A 9355-nucleotide genomic window follows, 5' to 3' on the forward strand; every position below is an offset into this window, starting at 1 on the left:
GTATGTTATTCCGGACGATGCAAGTCAAGATATACATTTATTTTGAAGCACCTAACTTTTAGTTTGGGATAGATATATTTTATAACTTTAAGATATACATTGTTTCCCAAATTTGTGTGTGTGTTAGTAATCTAGTTAATGATTTATTGCTTTTATTTTTAGTTTTGATCTCAAAATGGGACTAGAGTTATGAAGATTTTTTTTTTTTTTTTTTTTTTTTTTTCATTATGGAATTTGGGTGTTTTTGTTTTTGCTACTTCAATATGGGATTTGGGTAGAGAAAGAGTCAAAATGGCGTTTTTAGTTTTTACCCTCGCGTGCTAGGCACAAGAGAGAATTTGGAAGAAAAATTTAACGATTGTTAATTAGAGAGACCATATGCTAAGTGCAAACTATATATCATCCACTTTAATTAATACAACTATACGATCTGATTCGGTTCAAAACCTTGTCTCACAATAAGCTGGTAATTTCTAACTAACTTCGTAGCCCGAGAACCAGATGAGGCATCATCCAAAGATGAAAGCCCCAAAAAACAAACAAAACACTGATAAGAGCATAAGCCTTCAAGACCAAACAAAGCAAGCGGTAATGGTGTATCCTAGGGGATACACGCATAAAAACACCATTTTTATACAGAAAAATGGATCAAAGAGCACAAAAGATAACAAGATTTGGTGGTTTTCAGTATTTGCCGCCCAGCGTACAGCAGGCCGCCCAACGTCAAACGTAAGCCCTGCAGGCAGCTTCAATGCTTAAGCCCTTTTACTAGGCGCGTGAACAGCACGCAGCCACGTCAGCACACGCCGCCGACCTTTCGGATACTTCGCGTAACAGAACTAATCAGCGATTGACATGTATATCCCGAGAATTTCGGACATTCTACGCCTATAAATAGACCCTCTGGGTCACTGCATTTATCATCTGAACTTCAGTCAGAGAGAAGTACACTTTCTCTCTCACAGAGTTCTTTCTCACTCTAAACGCACATTAGCCGCTTAGCAGCAATACGCTAGACGGATCAATTACAAATTGATCCCCAGACTGATTGAGACCACCCTACGGATCCCTTATCCGTGTTCCGGGTCTGCAGAGATTATTTCTCGAGGGCAAACATCAGTCGGAATCATACGCTCCATGCTAGGCAGCTATTTTCTTGTACTGGTACCTTACAGCCGCTATGCGGAAAATCGTACCAACAAATGGCGCCATCCGTTTCAAAGACCAGCAAGAATACAAAGAGCATGAAGGCAACTGAAACAACCTCAGCAAAAGCAGCACTCGAACCAATTAACGAAAACATCATTGAGAATATACCAGTGGATCAGCTAACTCTTGAAGAAACTTCAATCGAAGAAAAACATCAACCCAATACTGGTGCAACAGAAGAGATTGTGCATGAAACCATACCGCGATTGAAGAAACCATTGATGGAAAGTTCCAGTGGCGGAATGTGGAAGGCCGGGCGAGGAACACACAATGTTTCTTTTAAGAGAATAGCTGATGTGAATGTTAAGCACAACAATAAAGGAAAGTCAATTTCAAAATCACAATTATTCAAGCTATTCAATCAGTTGAATACTTTGGTTGATGATACTGAGTGAGAACGCAATGATGAAGGTTTTGTGGAAGATGATTGGGACTTTGGGAAAGAAGAAGAGCAGTTCTTTATGACTGAGGAGATGGCAGGAAAGTTGTTGGATGAGATTTTGACCAAGATGGCACCATCAAGATACAAGCAGAAGTTGGCACAGCCCGCCATCCGTGCAACGGCTGTAGACAATTTGTTTGCTTTGATTACTGGAGATGAAGCTATCTGTGATGGCCCCGTCAAAACACTTAACGGCTCCGTCACTTGGTCCCACAACTTGATCGAACTTAGATGAATTTAACAAACGACATCGCATTCTTTTATTTCAAAAGTTTCCCAAAAAGGAAAGCATACCAAAATATGTAGTTTAAAAGTAACCCAACATATTAATAATCCAAAGTTGACACAAAACATTGTCAACAAACCCACAAATTTAAATTATCCAAAAATAGAATGCAAGCCAAAGTTTCATAAATGGTTTCGTTAAAATCTGCCCAAATGCATGCAGACTCTTCTAAACACAGCGGAAGCATCACATAAACTCAAGTACCTGTGAAAACATGCGAGTAAACTGTCAACACAAAGGTTGAGTGAATTATAGGTTTAAATAATTGAATAAACTTTAGACCACAAGATTTAAAAATGTTAGAAAACATTAAACATTATTCCATTATCAACGAGCCACCTGGTAACCACTTAACTCTTTATTTACCATTTCCAAACACAATAAAAATATACACTGGACAGTGTATCTACAACAAAATACGAAGTACTAAACATTCCGATTATAAATTGCTAGCGCGACTAGCTCGAAATGGGGTTGTCAAACCCGATAGATCTATCCGTAGAATTCGCGTTCACCGGTAGAAACCAATGATTACAGTTACCAGACTAGGGAATATTTTTGTCCAACTCACAATGAATAATTTAAATTTAATTGTCACTTGTGTCTAAACGTGAAATAAAATGCATGTAATCACATTCCAAAAATATACTTTGAAAAGTATGTAAAAACGGGACTATAACTCACCTTAATAGTAACGAAGTAACCAACACAATTAAGCGAACAGCAAATGTAGTACTGTGATCAGGAATGATCACAACGCCGACCTATAAATAAAGCATGTCGATATAAATAACTAACTTATGTCAAGTCTTAGTATGATAGCTATTGTACATGTTGCAAGTAGTCATAGAACAACACTCAATATGCATCGGTTTGATGGGAACAGCTTACGGACACACACTTTCTATTTTTAAAAAGTTTCTATTTTTAGCAGGTTTCCATTTTTGGAAAGTTTCTATTTTTGGAAAGTTTCTATTTTTGGAAAGTTTCTATTTTTGGAAAGTTTCCAAATTTAGAAAGTTGCTATTTTAGGAAAGTTTATAAGTTAGGAAAGGTTCCTTAATTAGAAAGTCAACAAAAGTCAACTGAAAGTCAAAGTCAATCGAAAGACAACTCAAAAGTCAACCTTGGTCAAACATGGTCAACGTAAATTTTAAAAGTGTAAGTTATAATAATAATGTAAGTTATAATGTTTGTTAAAGTTAAATATGTCTAATTATGTCATAACATAAGTTTAATTAAATTAAAATGAATTATTAAAGTTAATATAAGTTTAATTGATATAATTAATATAACATAAGTATTTAATTAATTAATTAAATATTAGTCATAATATAAGTAATATTAATTAATAATAAATTTTAAATCATATCATAAGTATTATTAATTAATAATGAATTATTAATCATATCATAAGTTTCTAATTACAATTATTAAATCATAAGTATTTAATAATTAAATTATAATTAAATAATAACTAAGCCTTATAATAATTAAATAATTAATTAATCCTTATTATAAGTCTTATTATAATAATCTCATAATATAAGTTTAATACTTATCATAAGTATTTTTTCCATTAATAATGAAGTATTATTAGTCATAAGTTTAATTAAAATATTAATTAAATCATAATTATTAATTAAATGATATAATAAATATATATCATAAGTCTTAAATAATAATAATTACTTTTTTTTTATCATAAGTAATTAAATGATAATGAAATCCATTATTTATATCATAAGTTTAATAATTAGTCATAAGTTTTAAATCAAAAGTTCATCGGGTCGTATCCTGAGCCCCGGGTGTCGGTTTTCGACGAGCCTTACATATATCTCCGCCTAAGCAAACCACCCGACACTTTGATACACTCAAGAACACCCCAAGAACAGTCCTCAAGTCTTGATGTACATCCATTACACTACTTGGAACTTCAATTCAATCAAAAACGTGTTTTAGACGTAACGGGTGATTCGTGGCTCGGATTGAGATGACCCGAACATGAAATTTTGCCCCACCATCAGTCCTAACACACTAACACACCCTAAAGTCACCAAATATGGTCACAAAGTCGGACCAAACCTGGTTCATACCAAAATCACATTTCAATCTTAACAAAATACCACTTTGATCATATCTAGGGCTCTGGGAATTGAAACGACATGAATCCGGAGTCTAAAATTAATGTCTTGATGAGAGGAACTCATCTAGATACTTTATTTTAACTTTTATATCAGTCACAATAGCAGAAACACACGAAAAAGCTGCTGTCCCAATTATATCAAACCGAAAACATATGTTTACGAGTAATTCTATGCATACAAACACCATTACAACAACAAGTAATCATCATACTATTAATATATAATCAAAATACTGAAATATAATGAAAAATCAAAAGTTCTAGGGTTAGGGTTTATACCCTAATCAAGAAACGAGAAGTATAATCGCGTAGAGAACGGAACGAGGAACGCGTTGGTGTATAACAATGGATGATCCAAACCTTGATTTGATGCAAGATGATGATGATGATGGGTGTGGTGGTCATCGTCCAAAAAGAAGAAGAAGAAGAGAGAGCAAAAAAATTCGGTATAGATAAAATTAGGATGTAAAAATTAAATGAGGAAAAATAACGAGAAAATGGGAGTATTACTCCCTCCCTTGGAGTCTCGGCCGAAGGTGGGGTCATGGGGTGGGCCCCATGGCCCAATTTTGCTAAATGGTTATTTCCTGATGGCCCGAAAGCCCGAACGAATCCCGAAACGCGAAAACACGCTTACGCGATTAAAAATTCGGAGAGATAACAAACGCGCGACGAAAAATAAATATAAATACCCTATATAATTATATGATCTTAAAATATCATATATAAAATAATTAGGATTTAAAAATCCCAAAAACGCGACCGTTGGTTTGAAAACCGAAAAGATTCGCCGGATAGAAATCCGCGACACGTAAAAACGTATAAATTAAAATATGAATACAATTATTCACATAAAACTTAATAATTAATATATTATTATTAATATAATAATATAGGTCATAGAAATGATGTAGCACAATTAACAGTTAATGGTCGTTAAATAATTACCGATAAAAGATAATGAAAAAAGTAGGGTCGTGACAGTACCTTCCCGTTACGGAAATTTCGTCCCGAAATTTAAGCAGGTGCAGGGGTTGACTCAGCATCTGGGAACAAATGCGGGTACTTCTGCTTCATCTGATCTTCACGCTCCCAAGTGAACTCGGAACCACGTCTGGCGTTCCATCTAACCCGAACAATAGGAATTCGGCTCTGCTTAAGAGTCTTAACTTCTCGATCCATAATTTCAATGGGTTCCTCAATAAAGTGTAGTTGCTTATCAACATGAAGTTCTTCCAGAGGAATAGTCTTGTCGGCCTCGGCCAAACACTTCTTTAAGTTTGACACATGAAAAACATAGTGAACAGCACTGAGTTCTTGTGGCAATTTCAAACGATATGCCGCCGGTCCAACTCTCTCAACAATCTCGAACGGTCCAACAAAAAGAGGACTTAGCTTTCCCCTCTTACCAAAACGGATCACACCCTTCCAAGGTGAAACCTTTAATATAACACGATCACCAACTTGAAATTCTACATCTTTCCTTTCTCTATCGGCATAACTCTTTTGCCAACTTCTAGCGGTTCTCAACCTTTCCTTAATCTGTACAATCTTCTCGGTAGTCTCGTGAATAATTTCTGGACCTGTGAGTTGAGCATCCCCAACCTCATTCCAACAGACAGGAGACCTACACTTCCTACCGTACAGAGCTTCAAACGGTGCGGCTTGAATACTTGCGTGATAACTGTTGTTATAAGAAAACTCAGCTAGCGGCAAATATTTATCCCACCCATTACCAAAATCAATAACACACGCTCGTAACATATCTTCTAACGTCTGAATGGTCCTTTCACTCTGACCATCTGTCTGAGGATGATAAGCAATGCTCATGTCTAACCTAGTTTCCAAGGCTTCCTGTAAAGATCGCCAAAACCTCGATACAAATCGACTGTCTTGGTCCAAAATAATGGATACAGGAACACCGTGCCCAGAAACAATCTCCTTCAAGTACAAACGTGTAAGCTTCTCCATAGAATCTGTTTCCCTAATCGGCAAAAAGTGAGTCGACTTAGTGAGTCGATCTACAATCACCCAAATAGTGTCATAGCCACCCGCAACTCTAGGTAACTTAGTAATAAAATCCATCATAATTCCTTCCCACTTCCACTCGGGAATCTCAGGTTGCACCAACACTCCAGACAGTTTTTGATGTTCAGCTTTAACCTTAGCACAGGTCAAACACTTAGCCACATACGTAGCCACATCACCTTTCAAATTTGGCCACCAATACAGCTCCTTAAGATCATGATACATCTTTCCTGAACCAGGATGAATAGAGTACCTAGACTTATGAGCCTCATCTAAAACAAGTTGTCGCAGTTCACCAAACTTCAGAACCCAAAGACGTCCTGCAAAGTATCTAGTACCATCTGCTCGTACCTCAAACTTCTTAGCCATACCTCTTACGTTCTCTTTCACAAAATTCTCTTCCTTTAAGGCTTCTTGTTGTGCCTCAAGAATCTGCCTTGCGAGGTTTGTTCTAATTGTCATATTCAAGGCCCTAAACCTGCGAGGTTCAACCCTTTCTTTATGACTCAACGCATCCGCCAAAACATTGGCCTTACCCGGATGATATAAAAGTTCACAATCGTAATCATTCAACGTCTCAATCCATCTTCGTTGTCTCATGTTCAACTGTTTCTGATCGAGGATATGTTGAAGACTTTTGTGATCTGTGTACATAGTACTCTTGACCCCATACAAATAATGTCTCCAAATCTTAAGCGCAAAAACAACGGTCCCCAACTCTAAATCATGAGTTGTGTAGTTCTGCTCGTGAATCTTCAACTGGCGTGACGCATACGCAATGACTTTCTTTCGTTTCATCAAAACACAACCAAATCCTTGACGCGAAGCATCACAATAAACAACAAAATCATCATTACCCTCAGGTAGTGAAAATATTGGAGCGGTAGTCAACTTCTTCTTTAAAATCTGAAAAGCAGTCTCTTGTTCATCCTTCCACTCATATTTCTTCCCCTTGTGCATTAAAGCAGTCAGAGGCTTCGCTATACGAGAGAAATCTTGAATGAACCTTCTATAGTAACCTGCTAATCCTAGGAACTGACGAATCTGAGTAGGAGTTTTTGGAGTTTCCCACCTTTCAATCGCCTCAATCTTAGCAGGATCAACTTGTATCCCTTGTTTACTAACAATATGTCCAAGGAATTGAACTTCTCGTAACCAGAATGCATACTTAGAGAACTTAGCGTACAACTCTTCTTTTCTTAAAAGATCAAGCACTAACTTCAAATGTTGTTCGTGCTCTTCATCATTCTTCGAATAAATAAGGATGTCGTCGATGAACACAATAATGAACTTGTCCAGATAGGGTCTACACACACGGTTCATGAGGTCCATGAACACAGCAGGTGCATTTGTCAATCCGAACGGCATAACAAGAAACTCAAAGTGACCGTAACGGGTGCGAAAAGCAGTTTTCGAAACATCAGATTCTTTAACACGCAACTGATGATAGCCGGAACGAAGATCGATTTTTGAATAAACAGATGAATCCTGAAGCTGATCGAACAGATCATCAATTCTCGGAAGGGGATAACAGTTTTTAATAGTAAGCTTGTTCAACTCACGATAATCAATGCACAAACAAAAAGAACCATCCTTCTTCTTAACAAACAGAACAGGAGCTCCCCAAGGGGACGAACTAGGACGAATAAAACCCTTGTCTAACAACTCGCGAAGTTGACTTGACAATTCTTGAAGTTCGGAAGGCGCAAGACGATAAGGAGCATGTGCTACAGGAGCAGCACCGGGAACAAGATCAATTTGAAATTCTACCGCGCGTTGTGGCGGAAGGCCAGGTAAATCTTCGGGAAATACCTCGGGAAAATCTCTAACAATATGAACATCTCCAACACTCTTCGTTTCTTTATCAGAATCAACAACATGGGCTAGAATAGCATGACAGCCCTTGCGAAGATGTTTAAGAACTTTCAAACAGCTAATAAGATTTAACTGTCGGCATTTCTTATCTCCAAGAACCATCAGTGGCTCTCCAACCACATTAGTAATACGAATAGCTTTATCATAACACACAATCTCAGCACGATTCGCAGATAACCAATCCATCCCAATGACAACATCAAAACTACCAAGTTCAATCGGTACCAAATCTATCTCGAAATCTCTACCAGCTAAACTAATGTTACATTTACGATGCACAGTCTTAGCAGTGAGTACCTTACCATTAGCTATTTCAACAACATACGTATTGTCTAAAGGAGTTAACGGTGTTTTGATTTTTGGACTTAATTTACTCGACACAAAACTCAAATCAACCCCTGAATCAAATAGTACATAAACTGATAAATCGTTGACCGAGAACGTACCAGTAATAAGTTTAGGATCTTCCTCAGCATCCCTGGCGTTAATGTTGAACGCTCTACCACGTGCAGTCTCTGCAGTCTTCTTGTTGGGACAGGCATCACGGAAATGCCCCGGCTTCCCACACTCGTAACAAACTCTCGGATTACCACCATTATTCGACTTTCCATTACCATTACCATTACCACCTCTATTACCAGCATTATTACCATTATTACCACCTACAGCAGGAGTAGCAGAACCCGGCAGAAGCACCGTACAATCCTTAGCAATGTGTCCCTGTTTGGAACACCTCTTGCAAGTCACGGTACAGAAACCATCACGAGCCTTGTAACAACGAGGACACACACGCTGACTGCGGTTATTCGAACAAGAAGTATCCTGCTTTTTCTGCTGACCTTGGCTTTGATTGCGGTTATTATCCCACTTTCTCTTCCCATTATCAGCTTTCTTAACAGTCTCTTCACTGGGTTCGGTTACAGCAGCCTTGCTTCTTCTCAAGATCTTATCATTCAACTTATGAGCCATAGACGTCGCGGCCTCAATAGTCTGGGGCTCACTAGATTCAACCCCATGCTCAATTTTCTCGGATAGCCCATCAATGTAAGCTTCAATCTTAAGATTCTCATCGGCATAAACATTAGGGCACAACAAAGTCAACTCAAAGAACCTCTGCTCGTAGGCATCTAATTCGGTGCCCTTCATTTTTAAGTTTTTAAGTTCAACCTCTAACTTCTTAAGCTCACCCCTAGGTCGGTAGCGGGTGATCATTCTTTCCTTGAAATTATTCCAAGTTAACCCATAAGCCACATCATTTCCTAAACTGTTAACCAAGTTGTTCCACCAGGTCAATGCACTATCCTTCAAAGTGCAGCTAGCAAAACTAACCTTGTCCTCCTCTCGGACTCGACTAACCCTGAAAATAGAC

This window comes from Rutidosis leptorrhynchoides, chromosome 9 (genome assembly GCF_046630445.1).
Source record: "Rutidosis leptorrhynchoides isolate AG116_Rl617_1_P2 chromosome 9, CSIRO_AGI_Rlap_v1, whole genome shotgun sequence".
Taxonomy (NCBI): Eukaryota; Viridiplantae; Streptophyta; class Magnoliopsida; order Asterales; family Asteraceae; genus Rutidosis; species Rutidosis leptorrhynchoides.